The 24,406-nt window shown below is 38.9% G+C and overlaps 1 protein-coding gene and 1 non-coding gene across 3 annotated transcripts in view; one reads left to right on the top strand and one right to left on the bottom strand.

Moving 5' to 3' along the window:
* Positions 1–24,406, top strand: part of HECW2 (HECT, C2 and WW domain containing E3 ubiquitin protein ligase 2) — a 449,303-nt gene that overhangs the window by 200,131 nt on the left and 224,766 nt on the right. The gene's annotated exons all lie outside the window — the stretch shown is intronic.
* TRNAW-CCA (transfer RNA tryptophan (anticodon CCA)) lies at positions 10,505–10,577 on the bottom strand. Its single transcript has one exon. It is a non-coding gene; the product is annotated as a tRNA-Trp (tRNA).

Below are 24,406 nucleotides of genomic sequence, written 5' to 3'. Positions count from 1 at the left end.
GGAAACCTTGTTACTTATTTAAGAAAACTGAATGCTAGTACTGAAGTGAAGTTGACACTCACTTACTCGTCATGCTCAGTTGTGTCTCTTTGTGACCCCATGGCCTGTAGCTCCCCAAACTCCTCTATTGATGGGATTTTCCAGGCAAGAATACTGGAGCAGGTTGCCATTTTTTCCTCCAGGTGATATTCCTGACTGAGGGATTGAACCCATGTCTCCTGTGTCTCCTACACAGCAGGCAGATTTTTCACTGCTGAACAACTGGGAAAGCCCAAAGTGGTAGTGAAGTACTGTTTTTTTTTTTTTTTTTTGTCATTGGGAATCATTAAAATATATTATTCATCTACTGAAATTTATTTTGAAAGTTACAGTCATTAGTTCAGTTCAGTTCGGTTGCTCAGTTGTGTCCAACTCTTTGCAATTCCATGGACTGCAGCATGCCAGGCTTCCCTGTCCATCACCAACTCCCGGAGCTTACTCAAACTCATGTCCATCAAGTTGTTTGATGCCATCCAACCATCTCATCCTCTGTCTTCCCTTTCTCCTCCTGCCTTCAATCTTTCCCAGCATCAGGGTCTTTTCAAATGAGTCAGTTTTTTGCATCAGGTGGCCAAAGTACTGGAGTTTCAGCTTCAACAGCGGTCCTTCCAATGAATATTCAGGACTGATTTCCTTTAGGATGGACTGGTTTGATCTCCTTATAGTCCAAGGAACTCTCAAGAATCTTCTCCAAGACCATAGTTCAAAAGCATCAATTCTTTGCTGGTCGGCTTTCTTTATAGTCCAACTCTTACAACCAAACATGACTACTGGAAAAACCATAGCTTTGACTAGACAGACCTTTGTTGACAAAGTAATGTCTCTGCTTTTTAATATGTTGTCTAGGTTGGTCATAACTTTTCTTCCAAGGAGCAAGCATCTTTTAATTTCATGGCTGCAGTCACCATATGCAGTGATTTTGGAGCCCCCAAAATAAAGTCTGTCACTGTTTCCATTGTTTTCCCATCTATTTTCCATGAAGTGATGCGACCAGATGCCATGATCTTCGTTTTCTTAATGTTGAGCTTTAAGCCAACTTTTTCACTCTCCTCTTTCACTTTCATCAAGAGGCTCTTTAGTTCTTCTTCTCTTTCTGCCATAATGATGGTGTCATCTGCATATCTGAGTTTATTGATATTTCTTCTGCCAATCTTGATGCCAGCTTGTGCTTCATCTAGCCTGACATTTCGCATGATGTACTCTGCATATAAGTTAAATAAGCAGGGTGACAATATATAGTATTATGTACAGTTATAGTCATAGAGATTTTAGATTTACAAAGGAAATGAGTGATCATTTACTTCACTGGTCTCATTTCATAAAGGGCTCAGATGGATTAAGTAACATACTCATGGTTACTCTTGTTTATATGTTTATATGTTATATAGCATATTGACAAGTTTATATATAAAGGTTATATATGTTATGTTATATATATGGCTTCCCAGGTGGCGCTAGTGGTAAAGAATCTGCCTGCCAGTGCAGGAGACGTATGAGACATGGGTTCGATCCCTGGGTCAGGAAGGTTCATGGAGGAGGGCATGGCAACCCACTTCAGTATTCTTTCTTGGAGAATCCCATGGACAGAGAAGCCTGAAAGGCTACAGTCCATAGGGTTGCAAAGAGACAGACACGACTGAAGGGACCTAGCACTCAGCACTCAGCACTCATGGTTACTTAGTGATATAGTCAGAAAAAATAGGGTCTGTGGAATCTCCTCCACAGTGGAGTTGCATTTTAAAGATAGTTAGGTTATAAATTCAAATCCTACAGGTGATTTTTGAGTATAGTCAAGATCAATCTTGAAAAAACCCTTAGGAAGGCAATGAGACTTAAAAAAGTATTGAGTGCTGGTAGCTTTACTTCCAACATTGGAACAAACTCCCATTTTATCTTGAGTGTCAGAAAAGAAGTTCGCTTGTGTTTCAGTTCACTTCAGTTCAGTCACTCAGTCATGTCCAACTCTTTGCAACCACATGGACTGCAGCACGCCAGGAATCCCTGTCTATCACCTACTCTTGAAGTTTCCTCAAACTCCTGTCCATTGAGTTGGTGATGCAATCCAACCATCTCATCCTCTGTTATCCCCTTCTTCTCCTACCTTCCATCTTTCCCAGCATCAGGGTCTTTTCAAATGAGTCAGTTCTTTGCATCAGATGGCCAAAGTATTGGAGTTTTGCTTCAGTATCAGTTCTTCCAATGAATATTAAGGACTGATTTCCTTTAGGATAGATTTGTTGGATCTTGCAGTCCAAGGGACTCGCAAGAGTCTTCTCCAACATCACAGTTCAAAAGCATCAATTCTTCGGCGCTCAGCTTTCTTTATAGTCCAACTCTCACATCCATACATGACTACTGGAAAAGTCATAGCTTTGACTAGATGGACCTTTGTTGGCAAAGTATTGTCATTGCTTTTTAATATGCTGTCTAGTTTAGTGATAGCTTTTCTTCCAAGGAGCAAGTGTCTTAATTTCATGGCTGCAGTCACCATATGCAGTGATTTTGTAGCCCAAAACAGTAAAGTCTGTCACTGTTTCCACTGTTTCCCCTTCTATTTGCCATGAAGTGATGGGACCAGATGCCATGATCTTCGTTTTCTGAATGTTGAGTTTTAAGCCAACTTTTTCACTCTCCTCTTTCATTTTCATCAAGAGGCTTTTTAGTTCCTCTTCCCTTTCTGCCATAAGTGTGTTGTCATCTGCATATCTGAGGTTATTGATATTTCTCCCGGCAATCTTGAATCCAGCTTGTGCTTCCTCCAGTCCAGCATTTCTCATGATGTACTCTGCATATAAGTTAAATAAGCAGGGTGACAAAAAACAGCCTTGATGTACTCCTTTAGCGATTTTTCCAGTCTGTTGTTCCATGTCCAGTTCTAACTGTTGCTTCTTGACCTGCAGATAGATTTCTCAAGAGGCAGGTCAGGTGGTCTGATATTCCCATCTCTTGAATTTTCCACAGTTTGTTGTGACCCACACAGTCAAAGGCTTTGGAGTAGTTAATAAAGGAGAAGTAGACATTTTTCTGGAACTCTCTTGCTTTATCGATGATCCAACAGATGTTGGCAATTTGATCTCTGATTCCTCTGCCTTTTCTAAAACCAGCTTGAACATCTGGAAGTTCACGGTTCACATATTGCTGAAGCCTGGCTTGGAGAATTTTGAACATTGCTTTACTGGCATGTCAGATGAGTTCAATTGTGTGGTAGTTTGAGCATTCTTTGGCATTGCCTTTCTTTGGGATTGGAATTGAAAATTGATCTTTTCTAGTCCTGAGGCCACTGCTGAGTTTTCCAGATTTGCTGGCATATTGAGTGCAGCACTTTCACAGCATCATCTTTTAGGATTTGTAATAGCTCAGCTGGAATCCCATCCCCTCCACTAGCTTTGTTCCTAGTGATTCTTCCTAAGGCCCACTAGACTTTGCTTCCAGGATGTCTGGCTCTAAGTGAGTGATCAAACCATCGTGATTATCTGGGTCATGAATATCTTTTTTGTATAGTTCTTCTGTGTATTCTTGCCACCTCTTAATATCTTCTATTTCTGTTAGGTGAATACCATTTCTGTCCTTTATTGTGCCCATCTTTGCATGGAATGTTCCCTTGGTATTTCTAATTTTCTTGAAGAGATCTCTAGTCTTTCCCATTCTATTGTTCTCCTCTATTTCTTTGCATTGATCACTGAAGAAGGTTTTGTCATCTCTCCTTGTTATTCTTGGGAACTCTCCATTCAAATGGGTAAATTTTTCCTTTTCTCCTTTGCCTTTCACTTCTCTTTTCACAGCTATTTGTAAGGCTTTGTCAGACATCCATTTTGCCCTTTTGCATTTCTTTTTCTTGGGGATGGTCTTGATCCCTGTCTCTTGTACAATGTCACAAACCTCTGTCCATAGTTCTTCAGGACTCTGTCTATCAGATCTAATCCCTTGAATCTATTTGTCACTTCCACTGTATAATTGTAAGGGATTTGGTTTAGGTCATACCTGAGTGAGTGGTCTAGTGGTTTTCTCTACTTTCTTCAATTTAAGTCTGAATTTGGCAATAAGGAATTCATGATCCGAGCCACAGTTAGCTCCTGGTCTTGTTTTTGCTGACTATATCCAGCTTCTCCGTCTTTGGCTGCAAAGAGTGTAATCAATCTGATTTTGGTATTGACCGACTGGTGATGACCATGTGTAGAGTCTTCTCTTGTGTTGTTGGAAGAGGGTGTTTGCTATGACCAATGCATTGTCTTGGCAAAACTCTATTAGCCTTTTCTCTGTGTCATTCTCTACTCCAACGGGGCTGTTTATGTATATACTATCTTTTTAAACTAAAATTCCACTCAGCCTGGTGGGATGCTTAGAAGAACTGCACAGTTTATGCTCCCCAAGGAGCATGTGCTCTGTTGTCTGGAATGATTCCTACCCTGCTTAGATGGTTCTCTTTCTCAGTCTCTCTGCTTTGTCTTGAGTAAATTTGTTGGTTATACTGGAACATGCTAAACGGGTATTTGCTGTGCCTCTTTTGAACATCCATTCATCTTTGAAGATTCTGTAGAGTATCCTGAGTTAGCTCCTTTAATGGAGGCTCATAGAAATTTATTTTATAAACTGTTTTTTTACTAGTTTTTATAGCACTGTCTAAAATACCCCTCCCCTCATAATTATTGTCACTTTGAGCAACTTCAGTGAATGAGTTTCTTTTTAACTGTCAGTGTTTCAGTTGACTTCTCTTATTAAATATTACTATCATTTCTTGCAGCTCTTTTGCAGTAGAGCACCCCATTCTTTGGGATAATAAATCCATGGGGCTGAGTGTGTTTATAAGCTCTGAACATAAGAAAGGCTGAGATGGTCTAATATGACTGTTTAACTCCTATTAGGTAGCTTCCCTGGTGGCTCAGACAGTATAGAATCTGCCTGCAGTGCAGGAGACCTGAGTTCGATCCCTGGGTTGGGCAGATCCTCTGGAGGAGGAAATGGCAACCCACTCCACTTTTCTTGCCTGGAGAATCCCCATGGACAGCAGAGCCTGGTGGACTACAGTTCATGGGGGTCCAAAAGAGTTGGACATGACTGAGCGACGAAGCACACGTATCAGTTCAGTTCAGTCGCTCAGTTGTGTCCAACTCTTTGTGACCCCATGGACTGCAGCATGCCAGGCCTCCCTGTCCATCACCAACTCCCGGAGTTTGCCCAAATTCATATCTGTTGAGTCGGTGGTACCATCTAACCATCTCATCCTTGGCGTCCCCTTCTCCTTCCACCTTCAATCTTTCCCAGCATCAGGGTCTTTTCCAGTGAGTCAGTTCTTCACATATACATAGCTCCTATTAAAGTCTTTTGCAATGAATTTATAACTTCCACATCTTTCTCTAAATTGTAACTAGTTTTCTAAAGGCAGATGTGACCAACACCCAAAAGTGTCCATGAGCTGAAATATTTCAACAAAATTTCTTTAATGTCTCTATGAAGAAAGGGATAGGAAGAAATAATGACATATGTGGAGAATTCTTATGTTTAAGAGGTTACAATAGTCTCTCTCCCCCTCTTGTTTGCGAGAATTCTTATTTTTAAGAGGTTACAATGGTCTCTCTCTCCCTCTTCTTTGCCAGAATTATGCACTTGCAAGTCAGTGATAACGCTTAGAAGTCAGGACTGAGCTGTTTGTCAGTCCTCAGCTGCTGCCTTACGGGCTGTCTACTGCCCCCAGTTTTCGAAGCTGCTTCTTCATTGGCTGTGAAGCTGTTCCAGCTCCTCCAGTTTTCTGGCAATTCTTCTTTTCCTCTTTACTGAAACTCCTTTTTCCCTCTTGTCCTCTAAATATTCTTTAGGCTTTATTATGAAGTCTCTTCTTTTTAATATATCTGTCCTTGAATGGTGTCATTCACTCCCAGTCAAAGCAGAAAGCTTCATTTCCATCAAGGGTGCCTGGAGCCATCACTTCCTGGCTCATGAGAGCCAGTTCTGCACATCTCTTCCCAGGTCCTCCTGTAGTTAGCATGAAGGCAGCTGTGATGAGAGCAGTTACATCACAGGAAGGGGCAAATATTTGAAATTAGAGCTTCCTCCCACTTACCCAGAGCTAGTTTGCCAGCACACCACTAGTTAAGTCCCAACCTCTGTTTAAAACTCCCAAGATTACTTCTCTCTGAATATCTTACTCATTTCTCACACTCAGCTTGTTCAAAACAATTTGACTGACATGCCACACAAGTTCTTCTTTTTCCTATTTTTGTTAGTGGAAATGCTATATATATTTTTTAGTTTTAATTTAGTAATGATTTCTGGCATTGTCACCTCTTTTTTTTTTTTTTTAACCACATCACAGGGCATTGTGGAATCTTAGTTCTCTAACCAGGGATCAAACCTGCATCCCTTTGCATTGGAAGCACAGAATCTTAACCACTGGACCACCAGGGAAGTCCTATACTGTCACCTCTTCCTTCTCATTTTGTTTAGGCCTTTATTATTAGCTGCATAAGTAATCTGCACAATCTGACATCTAGTCCAATCCATGTTCTGTAGTACCACCAAACATTTAATAAATATAGGTTTATTTTTGCCGAGCATTCAGATCAGCTCAGTCGCTCAGTCATGTCCGACTCTTTGCGACCCCATGAATCACAGCACGCCAGGCCTCCCTGGCCATCACCAACTCCCGGAGTTCACTGAGACTCGTGTCCATTGAGTCAGTGATGCCATCCAGCCATCTCATCCTCTCTCGTCCCCTTCTCCTCCTGCCCCCAATCCCTCCCAGCATCAGGGTCTTTTCCAGTGAGTCAACTCTTCGCATGAGGTGGCCAAAGTACTGGAGTTTCAGCTTTAGCATCATTCCTTCCAAAGAACACCCAGGGCTGATCTCCTTCAGAATGGACTGGTTGGATCTCCTTTCAGTCCAAGGAACTCTCAAGAGTCTTCTCCAACACCACAGTTCAAAAGCATCAATTCTTCGGCGCTCAGAGTGCTTTTATATTTAGAGAGTTCTTTCAGGCACGTTTCCTATAATTGTTATGGCAACCAACCACTTAATTTTAACTGTGCTACCTGATGGTGGAAACTAGATGAGGAAACACAGTAGGTTAAGTTGCTTATCCAAGGTTAGATTGATGGTAACAAATTTGATTAAAATTGTCTTATGATTTCCCAATTCAAAGAGCTCTCTCCAGTGTACTAGCCTTTACTGCTGTGTTAACAAATAAGGTGAGAGGATTTCATATAGTTTATGGACTGTTTTAAAAATTTTAATAATGGTGTGTTTACTTTTAAGTTTGCCTTGCTATTTTTAGCAAGGATACTGCTTTTTCATTAATGGACTGTGATACACTTACTTAGGTATTTTACCTAAGTAAAGATTAAAAAGCACCAAGTAAATAGTGCTACCAAGATGTGGCAATAATTACGAAGACGCCAATGCTCATGTATGTTTAGGAACCACTACCCTAGAGACTTTTGCCCAAAACACAGAGCTTATAATTCGATTACATCCTCTGAATGTCTTTTCTTGAATTGTCTCATGTGACTCATTCCTGACTTCACAATTAGCTTATAAACTCTTTGTGGGCAGGGGCCATGTCTTTTATAATATAGATGTTATGGGTTGAATTGTGTCTCCTGAAAATTTATATGCTGAGGTCCTAACTGTAGTACTTCAGAATATGACTTTATTTACAGAGCAGGTCTTCACAGAGGTAATCAAGTTAGAAATAAGATCATTAGGATTGACCTTAAAATAATATGACTGTTGTCCTTGTGAAAAGGGGAAATTTGGATAAAGACATGCCATTCAGGGGGAATGCTATATACATATGAAGACAGTCATCTACAAGCCAAGGTGAGAGGCCTGGGGCAGATCCTGCCCTCACAGTGCTCAGAAGTCTGTTAGCACCTTGATTTTGGACTTTCGGCCTCCAGAACTGTGAGACAATACATTTCTGTTGAGAATATCCAATTTGTGGTACTTCGTTATAATGACCCTAGGAAATGAATACAATAGGTATTTGCTTAAATGCTGGGAATGTAACTAAGCAAGAATTCTTAAAGTGAAAAACATGATCTTCTTCCAATGTAATTCTGATCAAACATGTGAGTTTTGAATTAAAAATGCTTTCTCAAAAAAAATAAAAAATAAAAAAATAAAAATGCTTTCTCAAGAGCTTTAAGGCCTTCTCAGGCTGCCCTTTCTCTCTCTTTCTACTTCAACAACGTCCCTCTCCTATCCCACCCCAGCACCATCATATCCTGAGTCTGGGCATCCTTTGGTGTGTCTCCTTTTATGTAAGGTCCCCTAGATGCCTGGACTTTGGCACCCTGTGTAATGTAAAGGGCTGTCCTCCTTTCCACAAGCCTTAGTATTGAACCCGAATTGCTTTTTTTAAACTTCCACTGCTTTGTAGTTTTTTTTTTCTTCTTCTTCTGGCCAGAAAAAAAGTTATTTTAGAAACGGTAGCACCCACTTAAAAGAAAGAACACTATTTGAATTCACCACAGAGTCTGGTCCTTAATTAAAAGATGCTGCTGCCTCCAGCTGAGCTATTGCCTTGTATGGCGTTTGAAGCTCCAGAGTCTGTATTTATCTGGATGGGCTGTTGTTATCACAGCTCTCAGCATCCTGTATCTTTACCATTGGTGGGTCTGTGCCTTCTGCTCTATTCTATGAGGTCACAGACTGGCCATGCCTTAATCACGTTTGGATCCCTAGTTCCAGTACCAAATTCAAATTCAATATGAGTTTGTTGAATCAATGATCATTTTAAAAGGAAAAACTGAGGATTCTGTGTCCTATAGATTGTATTTCAATTTGACATACAATTGAATTCAGTGATGTATTGCACCTGAGGTGTTTTTCTAGAATTCAGATTCAGAGTATTGTTGATTTAGAGAATACTTTTAGTGGTGGACTGGATTTCCAAGATTTTTTGACTCCTGTATTCCTAGGAAACTTTATAAATTGTTTTCAATGGCTTAGGTACTTATCTGGACCTAAACACAGCAGATGGACTTATATATTGAATAATTCCCTGCCTTTTCCCGTAATTTCTCAAAAATCTATTTCTATGAGTTAGATTGGATATATATGATCATTTTCTAGAATCCAATCTAAATTTAAGCCAATCTCTATTTTTAAGTTCTGTTCTCTGTGCCTGAATGTTAAAAAAATTTTTTTGGCTGTCAATATACACACTGACAAATTGGTCCTCTTGGATGATATATTTCTTATCACTTTCAGGACTATGTCCAAACTGTACTGTTGCTATTTACCAATTAAATATTTCCCCCCAAATGTGTTATGTGTATTTTTATTTTGAAGAGTGAGACAGTAGAATGATGATGATATTTACAAATCCTTGCATACAGAAATGAGAACACTTGGAAGAGCAACAAGAGTATTTATATCTTTTCATGATCCAATCATGCAGGATAACACTGCCATCCTACATTGTGGGATAAATCTGTGCTGGCTTCTCAAGAGGGAGCAGCTATTTTGAGGAGTCCTTTGCTGCTCTGGGAGAAATGTTTAACTAAATGTTATTTGTTGCCTATATTCCAACCTCAGATTAATTAACCTCAAATTCTGCCAAGCCAGGGAATTCACTGTAGCAGATCTTTCATGGTTCTCATACCAGATTTTGTGGATAATAGTCTTTGCCTTTAAGGGATTTATTGTATGTTGGGCTCGGGATGGTGGCTTAGGTTCAAGGCAGAAGCTCTTGTATTAGGATATTAGCTCTGGTATTATGTGCTTCTTCTACATCGTATTCTAGCAGCATGATACTTTTCATTCCTGCCCGCTTGCCAGAGGGCTCCTTATTTAACTTCGCCGTGGCAACAGGATATAGAAGTAGCAGATGCTTGACAAAATGGCCAGGAGTCCTTTCTGAGCCTTTAGCTTAAATCTGAAGGAAATCCTTAAATCAGAGCAGGAGGCTTTCTGGAATTTTTTTTTGTTTTTTTGGATGCAGCTCATTAGTTAAGAGATCCTGGGAATTTATAAACTGGCCAGATTTGAGCATGGTTGATTGGCCCAATGCATTAGACTGAAGTAGTGCTCTCACAATGGAGGGAAGATTGAGCACTGTCTTGGTGCTATCCAGGTTTTGTTTCATGGAGCATTTCCTGTAAGAAGACCTCAGGAGTTGGGGTAGGTATGACCTAGATAGAGAACCTTAAAATCCTAACTTTTAGATTCTAAAGGGATCTTTGTTCCACTTCTTTTGCATTTTAGTCAACAAAACAGAGGTTCATAGACTCACTCTAGTTATCATGGCCAATCAGTGGAAATACAGGGCTAGAAATCAGATCTTCTGTCTGTTTTCTGTTGGTTTGTGTTGTCTGTTTTGCCTGGAAAGTGCAAGTGAAAGTGAAGTCGCTCAGTCATGTCCCACTCTTTGTGACCCCATGGACTGTAGCCCACCAGGCTCTTCCGCCCAGGGGATTCTCCAGGCAAGAATACTGGAGTGGGTTGCCATTTCTTTCTCCAGGGGATCTTCCTGACCCAGGGATCGAACCCAGGTCTCCTGCATTGGAGGCAGACGCTTTAACCTCTGAGCCACCAGGGAAGCCCAAGTCTTTCCTAATTCTAGAATTAGGAAGTATAGCATCTCAATCTTGAGTGAGCCCAGCTAGTTGCTCAGCTAATTGCTTTGCATTAGCGTATTACCTGGCTCTCTAAAAAATATCCTCTGATTTGTAGTGTTTATAGATTTCTATCATATAAAGACTTCAACCATGGCCAATTTCAAGCTATATAACAACCAGCTTTCCAAATTTCAGAAACTATGAGCAACCAGCTCCAATACACCACCAGTTGTATTCTTCTGCCTGTTCTTTTTGGCATTACTGGTGGCATATCAGTGATCAACGCTGTGTGAGATAGGTAGGCCCCATGAGCTAATTGGAGATAAAAGACTAAGATAAGAGCCCATTTTATTGATTAGCTCAGTTAAAATGAGTCCAACACTCCCTGGATTTTAATCTCTTCATAAGACTTTGTAGTCCTCTTGAGTTAAGCTTTGATAGTAAATGCTTAGTGCTAAGAGGGAATGTTTCTTTTGGTTCCTCAGCATTTTGAAATAATCAAGTGGAATTTACATTTTGCTATTCAAAAGGTTTTGCATCTTGAGAGAAAGTCCAGTGGAAGATGAGGAACCCCTTCCATCCACCTAGTCAGTCAGTCATTTTTTATTGATTTATATATATTTGACTATTACCTCCACAGTCAAATTTAATTATAGTACTTTTGACTCTAATTATAGCATCTAGCTGTTTTGAGTTCAGAGACTCTGGGGATGTGGATAAGATACTGAGGACAGTACACGATAATCAGGACTGCTTACAGAATAACAGATTCTGTAGAACCAGGGAGGGGGCATCTGTGCTCAGTCCTGACTGACGCTTTGTGACTGCATAGACTGTAGCCCGCCAGGCTCCTCTGTCCATAGAACTCTTCAGGCAAGAATACTAGAGCGGATTGCCATTTCCTTCTCCAGGGGATCTTCTGAACCCAGAGATCGAACTCTAGTCTCCTGCATCTCCTGCATTAGCAGATGGATTCTTTATCATTGACACCTGGGAAGCCTTTAGAACCAAAAGGGCCCTAAAGATAATAGAAAATTTGTAAACTATAGATGAGGAAACTGAGAAACTGATGTAAATATCCTGCAATATCCACATAGCTGTTAAGAGTCATTGCCTCAGATTGAAACCTGTAATTCTTTATATCCCATTCAGTGTTCTTCTTATTAAATCATTTTTTTCTCACATTCAGAGCATGGACAAAAATATAGTTTATGTCACTAGCCTCTGACTTCAGATTAAATAAATCTTAGATTTTCTATATGCTCTTTGTTCACATTAAGAAATAGAAAGTGAATTGGAATACTGATTTGGAAGAACTCATTTGGACTCATTTAAGCCCTTCATCTTGGACTTCTCTGGTGGCTCAGGCAGTAAAGAATCTGCCTGCAATACAGGAGACCCAGGTTCAATCCCTGGGTCTGGAAGATCCCCTGGAGAAGGGAATGACTACCCACTCCAGTGTTCATGCCTGGAAGAATCCCGTAGACAGAGGAGCCTGGTGGGTTACAGTCCACGTGATCACAAAGAGTTGACACAACTGAGCAACTTTCACTTTTAACCCTACAACTTGTGGTACATGAGTTGTCAGTGAGAGAACTCAGAAGGTGATGGATGATGTGAACTTTGAGGCTTTTCAAAAGAACCATTAAAGGGTTTTTATGTATTCAGAGTGAAACCTTCAGTATTGAAATAGAGAATAACCTGTCTGGTTTGCACAGAGAAGAGCACTTGGCTCTGATTTAAATTCAACAAGCATTTAAATGCTTACCATGTGCCAAGCAGTGTGCTAGGCACTGGGAATAAACAGATGAATAAAACATCAGCTTTGTTTTATAGGAACATATAGCATGTGGGAGAGGAGATGTGAACAAATAACTTCAGTATAATCTTCTAAGTGCAGTGCATACACAGAGCACATGATGGCAGAAGGCTCCAGTTCAGTATATGCTTTCAGGTGGTAGCTTAGGCTTAGTAAGAAGAGCACTGAGCAAGGAGTCCAGCAATTAGGTTTTAGTCGCAGCACTGTACTGCCTGACTCTATGACCTGGTTTAAATCACTTAGCATCTTCTGTCTGTGTTAGGGAAAGGAAGAATCATGGTGAACTTCTAAAAGTTTGTTGGGAGGATTAAACAAATGACTGTGGAAGTGTTTGAAAGTACTGTCTGCCACATAAATGCAATATAGTCATTTTGGAAATGTAACATTTTTGTACCAGAAAGCTCGTATTCTTTGAGCTCTCCTTGTAAGCATTCATTATGAAGTATTTATTGTACGCCTGCTTGGTGCTAGGCATCCTTCTCCATCCTGGGATAGAGCAGTGAATAAGACAGAGTGGATCTCTTTTTGTGGAGCTTGTATTTTAGAGAGGAAAGACAGAAAATAAGTGAGCAATAAAATATCAGTATTATTGAGTAAGCACAATGCGAATAGAAAATCAGAGTAATATGATAGGAATGATCGGGTAGATTTATACTGGGAGTCAAAAAAAGCCTCTCTGAAAAGTGACACTTATAAGCTGAATGACAAGAAGGAAAAGGCCATGCCAATGTCAGAGATAGGAAATTTATAGGCAGAGGGAATAGTTGTAGCATAATTCGTAGACAGGAATGAGCTTGGCAGGTTTCAGTAACAGAAAGAGGGCCAGTGTGGCTGGAGCAGAGTAGATAAGGGGGACATGAGACATGATGGGGGTCAGACAGACAGAAGTTGGATCACAGAGTACTTTATAAGCCAGCATAAGGAGTTTGGGTTTTATTCCAAATATAGGGGAGACCAGTGAGGGATTTTAAGAAGCAAAGAAACAAGTTTGATTTCTTAGATCACTTTAGCTGCGGGTGGAGAATGAATTGTAGGTCACAGTCTGGTAGCAGTGAAGGTGACAGAGAGTGTGGGCTGATAGTGGAGAAACTGACGGAAGTAGAATGTGTATAGGGCACACTGAAGATGGTATCAACAGAATCCTCGTGACTCAAATAAGGTGTGCTGTGGGAAAGAGAAGAGGCTCCAAAGACCCTCCAAACTTTCCTGCCTGCTTAAGCCAAGTTTACTGGGTGCTGGGAAATGAGAACATCATTTTCTACTACTGAGAGATTTAAGAAAAGATTTTGAAGACTCTCTATTCCTACATTATCCTAGCAGAGATGGCAGAAAGAAACATGACTAACACTTTGTGCAGATAAGTAAACATTCGTGAAGGAGAGTCATAGGGAGAATTATGTTTTTTGACTATTGGAGTTCATAGAACAGGACTACTCTAGCACCGTGTGCCTCCCCACCTATCAACAAAGATTTCAAAAATCAGGTTTATCTAATGTGGATACTGCAAGTTGCTGCAGATCCTTCAATTGTAAGGGAGCTGTTTACTGTATGGGTGCACACAGAAAACTTTCCCTAAAACTTAATTGCATGTGGCCAAAACCTAATATAACGTGGTTAGCCAGCCACAGCCAGTAAATGGTTCTATTGTACATTATCAAAGTCAAATGGCACCTACCTAAAACATTACTCTTAGGTGAATATGAAGCCCAAACTATATTGTTGTAACATAATTTTAAAAGAAAGACAAGATGCTATAGAAAATATTGACAGTATGGTGCTGAATTAGGACAACATGCTTGATATACGACCTGTGAAAACTTAAAAAAGTGTCTGGCTTACAATCTGGTTACACATATTAAGATGGGAGACAGACCTGTTCCTGTTTTTTAAATTTACTAGAAAAGATCTGAGTCCTATTACCTTTTGCCATTCTCCTTCCCTGTTACTTCCTTATACCTTCTGGTCTTATAGCCATTGTTATCTTTCCTGCAAAGAATGTATTTTCCAGAATGTTTTGGTTCATTTCCTTGAGAGCTTTTAAGCTTTAGAATTTTTTCACTAACAAGAGATAGCTGTAAAGCTTTAGGGAAATGAGTCAGTCCCCTAAAATAAATCACGTAAGTTGCTGAGGACTTGGTAATCAAGTCACATTTGCAGAAATGAGCTGCATAGTATAAATGTCTTTTGGAAAGCACATCTAGAAAATTATGGAATCTTGAAGATTTGAAGGTTTACACTTACAGAAACTCTTTTTAACTTCATGAGATGAATTTTTAATAGTAGAGTCTACCTTTCCTTAGAAGTAGTTTATATGTAATCTCAGTGTGTGTGGAAAACAGAAGCCTTTAGTGATCTGTTACTTTGTTAGTATGATAATGTTCCTCAAAACATATTTATGAAACATTTTCTTGCACATTACATCAACTATCAAATAAAGAATGAAAATGCATTTAGTTGAGCATCATTTTGGTAGCCAGTGGCTGTTCTGTACTTACTAGCTGTCTCTTTGCCTGTGATTCTGCCTAAACTGGCACAGTTAAAGCTGGTTATTAGTTGGGAGAGTGACAAAAGAATGAAAAACACTAAGGCAAAGAGACTTATTTGTTGGTAATTCTTACTTTATATGGTTTACAAATATTTAAGTTTCCCTCATAAGTACTTATTTGGTCTCCCAAACTATATTGTCAGCCATAGAAATTTTGTCTGCTCTATTACAGTTTGCTTTTTCTAGAGTTGGGGTGGGGGTTCCAGGCCACTGTCAAAGGTATACTTTGGTAATTTGTATTTGGTACCATGAAAAACGCATTATTCAATATGCTGCATTATTCATTCTGAAAAAAGCCATTAAATGATTGATAGGGAAACATTATGGAGCATAATATCTCTCAGGGAGACTGAGCAGAAGTAGCTGAAGTGACCTGTGCTGGGCAGGTGCTTTGTGGGTGACTTTTATGGCTAAAAGCCTCTACTTGTATCCTCATGTTGGACACTAGTTATAAAGTTTCCTTTTGAATATAAAATAAAAAATATGCTGCCTGCAAATGACCCCCTCCCAAATTAAATCCAAGGTCTGTTAAATGATCAGGTACTATATAGAGGCTTGATTATTGAATTTCTGATGAAAGCTTGCCATTTCCTTTTAGTAATTTAAGGTTTTTGTAGCAAGTTTCTCTCCTTGGGATGCCTGCCTACTTGTCACTGGTACTCCCTCCATTTGGTGATTTCATAAACAGTTACCATCCTTTGATTCAATATTTTCACTCATCTGGGCAATTTTGTTTTCTATTGGAAATTATATTGATGAATAAGTATTGCCATTAAGAAAATATTTTTTTGCTAAGATACAAATGCTGCTAAGTCACTTCAGTCGTGTCCGATTCTGTGCGACCCCATAAACGGCAGCCCACCAGGCTCCCCCGTCCCTGGGACTCTCCAGGCAAGAACACTGGAGTGGGCTGCCATTTCCTTCTCCAGTGCATGAAAATGAGAAGTGAAAGTGAAGTCGTTCAGTCATGTCCGACTCTTCGAGACCCCATGGACTGCAGCCCACCAGACTCCTCCGTCCATGGGATTTTCCAGGCAAAAGTACTGGAGTGGAGTGCCAGTTTGTTTCATTTAAAAGCATCTGTGAATGTATATTCATATCTGTGTGTAGAAAACATTTTTTTATTGTTACCTGAAAGATATATTGTTACGTGACATGATACTTTGAAATATTAGGTAAGAGGAGGGGATGATTAATACTTTCAAAGCTAGAGTTTTTAAAGAGAAATTTTATTTAAAAACTGCTACAAGAATATTGTATTTTTTGTACAAATTACAGATAATACAGATTGTTTCCCTTTCTCCACCAAAGGTAAGAAGTATTAATGATGGATTATGTGTAATAATGCACATGAACACATATAGATGCAAAAATAGACTTTTAACCAAAAAATGTATCTTGCTAGATATAGTATTCTGTAAATTGCTTTTATTTCCACTTTGCAGTGCATCTTGGACATCCATCAATCTTGGTATTGTTTTTAACTTATTTGTAATATTCATTAATAAACTTGTACCATAATTTATTTAGTCATTAGTCTATTGAGGGTTATTTGGGTTGGTGCCAAAATTTAGTATTGCAAATAGTACTGCAAGAAATATTCTTACACTTATGTTTTTGAGCATCTGTATCAGTATTTCTAAAAAATTACTTTTTAGGCATTGAATTGCTAGGCAATGAATGTGCACATTTAATTTGCGGGATACTGCAAAATATCCTTCCAGAAACATTGTATCATTTTATTAAAGTCTACTATTAGCTATGAAATGAAATTAGAAATCACTCAAATGATAGCAGGTACAAGCCTGCTGAATGGTTAAGGTGTGCATCACAAATAAAGTTGTATACCTTTGTAGGTTTCATGGAAATTTTAAAATTGTATTTTAAGTAGACACTAGTTGAATATAAGAATATAAAATTATTTTAAACTTTGTATTTACATTTCCTGAGAATGCAGGTTAGTGGCTCAGAGAGAGGGCAAAAGGGTTACCATTCAGCCTTGGAAAATGATGGAGGGGGCATCTGTCAGGAAGATGCTATCTGGGATAAGATATATTTAGTGAGATTTTCATGATTTTTAAGTAAACATGACCGGGATTGAGTCCAAGAAAATCTTTGTGCTAGGACAATACAACTCTTTAAGCTATGGAATAGAAGTAGAATAACAGAATTTCCTGTGCACATTTGGTTTATAAAAATAGCGTCTTTGAAAGTCCATTTTCAAGTTTCAAATATCCCGTGCTTCTGAACTATTTCTAGGCTATCCTGTTTCAGTCAAAGGGCTTGATTTTAATACAATGCACAAGCTTATCTTTTCACTCAACAGCGAAAATGCTGTATCTTTTTCAGAGATATGCAGGCATTAGTCATATGCTCTACTCCTTCCCCCCCAACTTGAAAATCTGTTCCTTCCTCTGTCTGTCCCATTTCCTTACTGATGTATGTAACAGGAGTGATGCAATTTCTCCTGCAATGTTGGCAGTTAAAATTAGGTTATCCTTTTTGGAAAGGCATCAAGAATCCCACAGTGAAGGTTACAAAAGCAACAAACACTATTTACTGTGATTAGAAAGATTGTTAAACATCTGAGATTTGGTTCTTAGATTTATAAAAAAGTTCCTGAGAAACTGGCCTGAGGGAGAAAGCCAATTAATTTCTTATTAGACAGATTCTCCATATTTCCAGATCCTAGCATTTTTTATTATTCTAGGTGGTTCCCAGTTAGTCATTACTCTTGCAGTTCAATTATTCATAATATAATATTGAGTTCCTACTGTATTAGCATCTTCTCCGGGAGTTTATTTAAGTCTCCAGAGAACCTTCCTTGTACTGAAAGTTTGGCAGCATCCAGTGCCACTATTTTCTTGTCTTGAAAATGTCAGTAGGCACAGCATTAAGGCTATTGAACCTTTTATTCAAAGATGTGTTAACATTTGCTTATAACTTGAAGTATCCTTTTGAGAACAGTTAGGCCTGCAAGTTCAAACATCTTTCAATCTTATGTAGGAGACTATGTGGTTAGAACATCAGCATTGATGTTCAGTAAGTCTGGATCTGAATTCCGTCTTTGTCACCTACTGGCAGCTTGGACCTGGGCACATTATATGAATTACACTTTCATCATCTGTCAGATGGGCACCATAAGTCTTATGGGACTGGAGAAAAAAATCAATAAATGTAAAGTGCATATATCACTGTACTTGACTTGAAGGAAGAGCTTGAGCGTAAGTTGCTGTTCTTATAATTGGCAACTTAAAATTGTGGAAACTTAAAATAGGGCTTCTTAGAGATTTTTACCAGAAAATTTCTACTTCAGACAGTGATGGATAAGTAACACTGGCCTCTAAAGTATAGCCCAAGGTGGTCTGCTACTGGGATGGAATTATTTGCGTGTTGTTTACATTGAACATGAAATATCATGAATTACAAGGCTTTCTAAGAATTTTATAGTGTTAGCTCTTATGCTTATGTCTTTGATGCATTTTGAGTTATTTTTTGTATGTGGTATAAGGTAATAGTCCAACTTTATTCTTTCATATGTAGATACCCACTTTTCCCTTTTGTTCAAAAGACTGTTTTGTCCCCATTAAGTGGCAAACATTTGAAAAAGAATACTTGCAAATCCATTTTTCTTTCACTTAGAAAGTTATTTTGGTATATTGAATTTTGGAATTATAAAAACTGAGCTTAGATCTAGCGCTGCTACTAACTATATGATCTGGTGTAAGTTAGATGATTTTTCCGATCCAGGATATTAGATGGATCATCCATCTGTCTGGCTCCTGTGTCTACTTTTAGATGGTCTGAACTCTCTCATGGACTAAAGGACGGTGCTTATTGACTCACTATAGGTACAAAACCAGCCCCAAGTTTAGGTAAAGGATGGAGGAAAGTATATTATTCTTAGTTATGGCAAAACTTAGTTTCCCTTTATCTAATTAATTTGTCTTATACCTTAGGTAATGAAAGAAATAGAAAACACATAGTTCTCTATAGTTCTCGCTCTTATTATCTGTATTATTTTTTTCTGGAGTCATTTGCTAGATATGTAAGTCTTGTGTGCTAACACTGATATTTTCATGTCTTCCTTTTCACTGTTTACTGTTGTTTCAGTGTTGATTTCTGTTGCTCTTGTATTTATTTCATGTTTTCCAGAAATATTTCTGAAACATGCTGTTGTCATTTTTGTGTTTCATTAGGGGAAATGAGTAATGCTTTTTCACGAACTTTTCCTACTTCTGAGATTTATAAACTACTGTTCTCATTTTTAGAGATGGAATATGTTGTGTTTCACTGCTGACTAAACACTAACAGATCTCCTTTCCCAAGTCCTTGACTTGAACATTTACATTTACTATTAAAAGAATAAATTTCTTTTATATGATACAGTTCTTTAAGCTTGTACATAGCATTTTAATTGATGAGTTTAAAACTTAAAATCAAAGAACTAGAAGGATCCTTAAAGATTATATAACCCTGACCCAGAAAATAGATTTCATCTTACATGCCTATCTGAATTGAATAGTAGAAGTTACATAAAGTACTATGTTTAGTGAAATATAGACTTTATTCTGTAAAGAGTTGTATAAGCAATTAGCATGACTAGGAGATAGAGGACAATATTATTCCATTTATTATATTCTATTACCAATCTTAATGTAATCTATTTTACAGATAAAAACTGAATCTGAAAAATAAAAGTATTTGAACAAATTTACATAGCATATCTATAAATAGGTTAGATAGTGTCCTTCCAAAATTCCTGTCTGCCTGAATCCTCAGACTATGACCTTATTTAGAAATTAGATCTTAGATATCATTAATTAAGATATAACTATATTGGATTAAGGTGGATCTTAAATCTGATGACTGGTGTCCTTAAAAGAAGAGGAGAGGTCAATCAAAGACATGGAGAAGACGTCCAGATGAAAACAGAGGCAGAAGTTGCAGTGGTGCAGCTACAAGCCAAAGAACACCAAGGACTGCCAGGAACTATCACAAGCTAGGAAGAGGCAAGGGAGTCTGACTTTTTGAACAAATTGATTTCAAGCTTTTTGCCTCTGGAACTCTGAGAGAATAACTTTCTGTTGTTTTAAGTCACTCAGTTTGTGATGCTTTCTTATAGCAGTCTTAGGGAGCTAATATAATATCTGGAGCTAGAATATATATCTTCTTATTCTGGTCCTCTTTTTTTTTTTTTTTTTGTACAGTTCTGTGTATTCTTGCCACCTCTTCTTAATACCTTCTGCTTCTGTTAGGTCCATACCATTTCTGTCCTTTATCGAGCCCATCTTTGCATGAAATGTTCCCTTGGTATCTCTAATTTTCTTGAAGAGATCTCTAGTCTTTCCCATTCTTAATAGTATGCTATAAAAAATAAAAGTTAGAGGAAGGCTTTCTTATCTCTCCTTGCTATTCTTTGGAACTCTGCATTCAGATGCTTATATCTTTCCTTTTCTCCTTTGCTTTTCACTTCTCTTCTCTTCACAGCTATATATAAGGCCTCCCCAGACAGCCATTTTGCTTTTTTGCATTTCTTTTCCATGGAGATGGTCTTGATCCCTGACTCCTGTACAATGTCACAAACCTCTGTCCATAGTTCATCAGGCACTCTGTCTATCAGATCTAGTCCCTTAAATCTATTTCTCACTTCCACTGTATAATCATAAGGGATTTGATTTAGGTCATACCTGAATGGTCTAGTGGTTTTCCCTACTTTCTTCAATTTCAGTCTGAATTTGGCAATAAGGAGTTCATGATCTGAGCCACAGTCAGCTCCCAGTCTTCTTTTTGCTGACTGTATAGAGCTTCTCCATCACAATAAACTGTGGAAAATTCTGAAAGAGATGGGAATACCAGACCACCTGACCTGCCTCTTGAGAAATCAGTATGCAGGTCAGGAAGCAACAGTTAGAATTGTACATGGAACAGCAGACTGGTTCCAAATAGGAAAAGGAGTATGTCAAGGCTGTATATTGTTACCCTGCTTAGTTAACTTATACGCAGAGTACATCATGAGAAACGCTGGGCTGGAAGAAGCACAAGCTAGAATCAAGATTGCTGGGAGAAATATCAAGAACCTCAGATATGCAGATGACACCACCCTTATGGCAGAAAGTGAAGAGGAACTAAAAAGCCTCTTAATGAAAGTGAAAGAGGAGAGTGAAAAAGTTGGCTTAGAGCTCAATATTCAGAAAACTAAGATCATGGCATCTAGTCCCATAACTTCATGGGAAATATATGGGGAAACAGTGTCAGACTATTTTTTGGGGCTCCAAAATCACTGCAGGTGGTGATTGCAGCCATGAAATTAAAAGACGGTTACTCCTTGGAAGGAAAGTTATGACCAACCTAGATAGTATATAGAAAAGCAGAGATATTACTTTGCCAACAAAGGTCCTTCTAGTCAAGGCTATGGGTTTTCCAGTGGTCATGTATGGATGTGAGAGTTGGACTGTGAAGAAAACTGAGCGCCGAAGAATTGATGCTTTTGAACTGTGGTGTTGGAGGAGACTCTTGAGAATCCCTTGGACTGCAAGGAGATCCAACCAGTCCATCCTAAAGGAGATCAGTCCTGGGTATTCATTGGAGGGACTGAAGCTGAAGCTGAACCTCCAATACTTTGGCCACCTCATGGGAAGAGTTGACTCATTGGAAAAGACTCTGATGCTGGGAGGATTGGGGGCAGGAGGAGAAGGGGAAGACAGAGGATGAGATGGCTGGATGGCATCACCGACTTGATGGACGTGAGTTTGAGTGAACTCCGGAAGTTGGTGATGGACAGGGAGGCCTGGTGTGCTGTGATTCATGGGGTTGCAAAGAGTTGGACATGCCTGAGTGACTGAAGTGAACCGAACTGCACTGATTCTGGTTCTCAAAAGTCAAGTACACTATGAGGGAGAAAGCATATAAGAATTAAACCTCAAAAATGAAAACTCTATAGGATTGCACTGGGTTCCAATCTGAGACCTGACAATCTAAAACATACATTCATAAGAATTAAATATTATAATGAGAACAATACTCATTTCAGTGCAAAAATGGCACAAGGGTGTTCTTTGTCGAGTTCTGTTTCAGTCAGGGTCCATGCAGAATGCAGATGGCCATCTAAGTTTAGGTAATTTGAAGATCCTTTGATACAGGGATTGTTTACAAGAGTAAGAGCAGGGCATAGGGAAATCACAGGAGGTGACATATGGTTAGTAACAGTGGAGTGTGTACCATTAACCAACTAGGCCTGAAGATGCAAGAAGAGGGGGCCATTACCAGAACCTGGAGGCAAAGAGAGCCAGGTGGAGACGGTCACCTGGTAGGAACTATATAACCTGCCGAGGAGCTATATATTTAGGACTGGGAGTTTAATATCCCGACTTTCCTCTTTGCCCTCCTTTCTATCTCTTGTTGATACTACCTATTGACTAAATCCAATTTCAATCTTGAAAGCAATGGAGTTCAGTGATGTAATCAGTACAAGTCAGTGTCCCAGGGCAGAGAGTAGAGTGAAAAGGATGCAAAGTGGGTGGGAGTAGGAGTGAGGCAAAGGAAGATAATCTATCACCAATGCCAATGTGTGTAAGAATATCACAATGTGGGATTTCCTAGACAACATACAAAATTCAAATCAGAAAATTCTCTGGTCTAAATACTTGGTCCATTCATCACAAATAAAAACAACATTCTTGCCTATTGTGAAGTCTTAATCCATTTTTGTCCAAGTATCTTGTTTCTTATGCTGATAGGTTTTGTAGCAATGTGTATTTGTTTCCAGAAGAGTGCATGCATTGGCCCCAATAGACATTCTTATGAGAGTGTTGTATTAATTAAAAAAACAACAAGATTTTAGATGGCATTATTTTCCCCAGGAGGCTAAAAATGCATTCACAGGAAAATGTAATCCCTGCCATGTTATGAATTAATGGAAGTATAATTTGTTTTACCGATAAGAAAATCAAGGCACAGAATAGATTAATAACCTGCTCAGGGTCACTTCTAGTGTGTTTAGTATTCCATGCAGTGACGTCTGCTGCTCTGTGTGAGAGGTGATCAGTGGCTGCTGAGAAGTCATGATATGTGATAGTTTAGGGGAATAGAAGGAATTCTGACAGGAATGTAAAAGTAATTCACTCAGAATTAAACTATAAAGTTGCCATATTGATCATGCCAGGTCATCTTAAAGAACTTGTCAAGTTCTCAGGTCTTTAAATCACTGAAGTTTCTACTGAAGAGCATAGATTTCAAAAACTGATGGCCTGGATTTAAATTTTGGCTTGGCCACATTTTGTCTGTGACATTGGGTAAGTTTCATAGCTTCTTTGAGTCTCAGGTACCTCATGAAGAAAAATGGGTGCCATGGTAGGGTCTATCTCATGGAGTTGTAAGGAAAATACCATAAGCTAATGAATAAAAGTACTTCATAAGATACCTGACACCGAGGAAGTACTGAATAATTAATTATTATTATTCCAAGCCCTGGCTGTGCTAGAACTAAGGTTTTAAAAAATCCAAAGAGGTAATGAAAAATCAGAAGGCATCTCAGAAGTGTAGAATGAGCAGTGTAGTCCATGGCAGTGTCCATCCAGTCACTGTCCAGGGAGAGGATGTGCTGGCTCGAGATGAGGGCTGTGTGGTCCCAAGGGCCAGATGTGCATGTATCAGATGGGAGTAGCCAGAGACTTTTAACCATCTGAAGTTGTTCCTCTACTTTTGATTTCTTGCTACCAAACTTCTAGTGACAATTTGACTTTCTGTGTAGTTTTCCTAGAAGACCAGAAGATGCAGAAATTAGACCCCCTTCAAGCTGCTTTTTTCTTTGTCAACTTAGTCTGCAGTTCTGATTCTAACTAACTTGTAGGAGCCTGACAAGACCAAACTTCTTGCAGAACCAGGAGGAATATCCACAATAATGGGAATTTCAAGTCACAGTCTCAAACTGTAGTCCTCAGGCTATATGTAGTAAAGAGTCCCCTGATCAAGTCAGTTTAAGATACCATGGATGTCAGAAGGCTTCTGGGAGTATTTATATTGATATTTGCCAATGAATGTTATGAACCTCCAAGGGGCAGCCTGTTGTGTCTATCTTATTTGACCAGGAGCCGCTTTTCCTAGTAGCTTCTCAAAGCACTAAGGTTTCTCAAGATGCACTTTAGAAAATACTGCACTAAGGAAATGTCTCTCTGTAAGGCTTCTTGGTAGTACATCCATTTGCCAGCAATGGACAGTTCCACAGTACAACAGTTAATTTCATGCATGGAATGTTCTTCAGTTAATGGCATGAGGTCGCTGTGCCATATGGAGAGAGAAACCAGACACAGGTGAAAAATTTGTCCCGAATGGCCCATGAAGTGACTAACTCACAACAGATTGCACTTCAATCACAATTTATTATGTACCAATCTATCCATGCTTCCAGTTCTAGGAACTTGCTTTCCTGTTGGCTAGAAAGGTTA

The sequence above is a fragment of the Bos indicus genome, chromosome 2 (genome assembly GCF_029378745.1).
Source record: "Bos indicus isolate NIAB-ARS_2022 breed Sahiwal x Tharparkar chromosome 2, NIAB-ARS_B.indTharparkar_mat_pri_1.0, whole genome shotgun sequence".
In the NCBI taxonomy this organism is placed as follows: Eukaryota; Metazoa; Chordata; class Mammalia; order Artiodactyla; family Bovidae; genus Bos; species Bos indicus.
The sequence above is the reverse complement of the archived record's forward strand: the minus strand, read 5'-3'. Positions and strand labels throughout refer to the sequence as shown.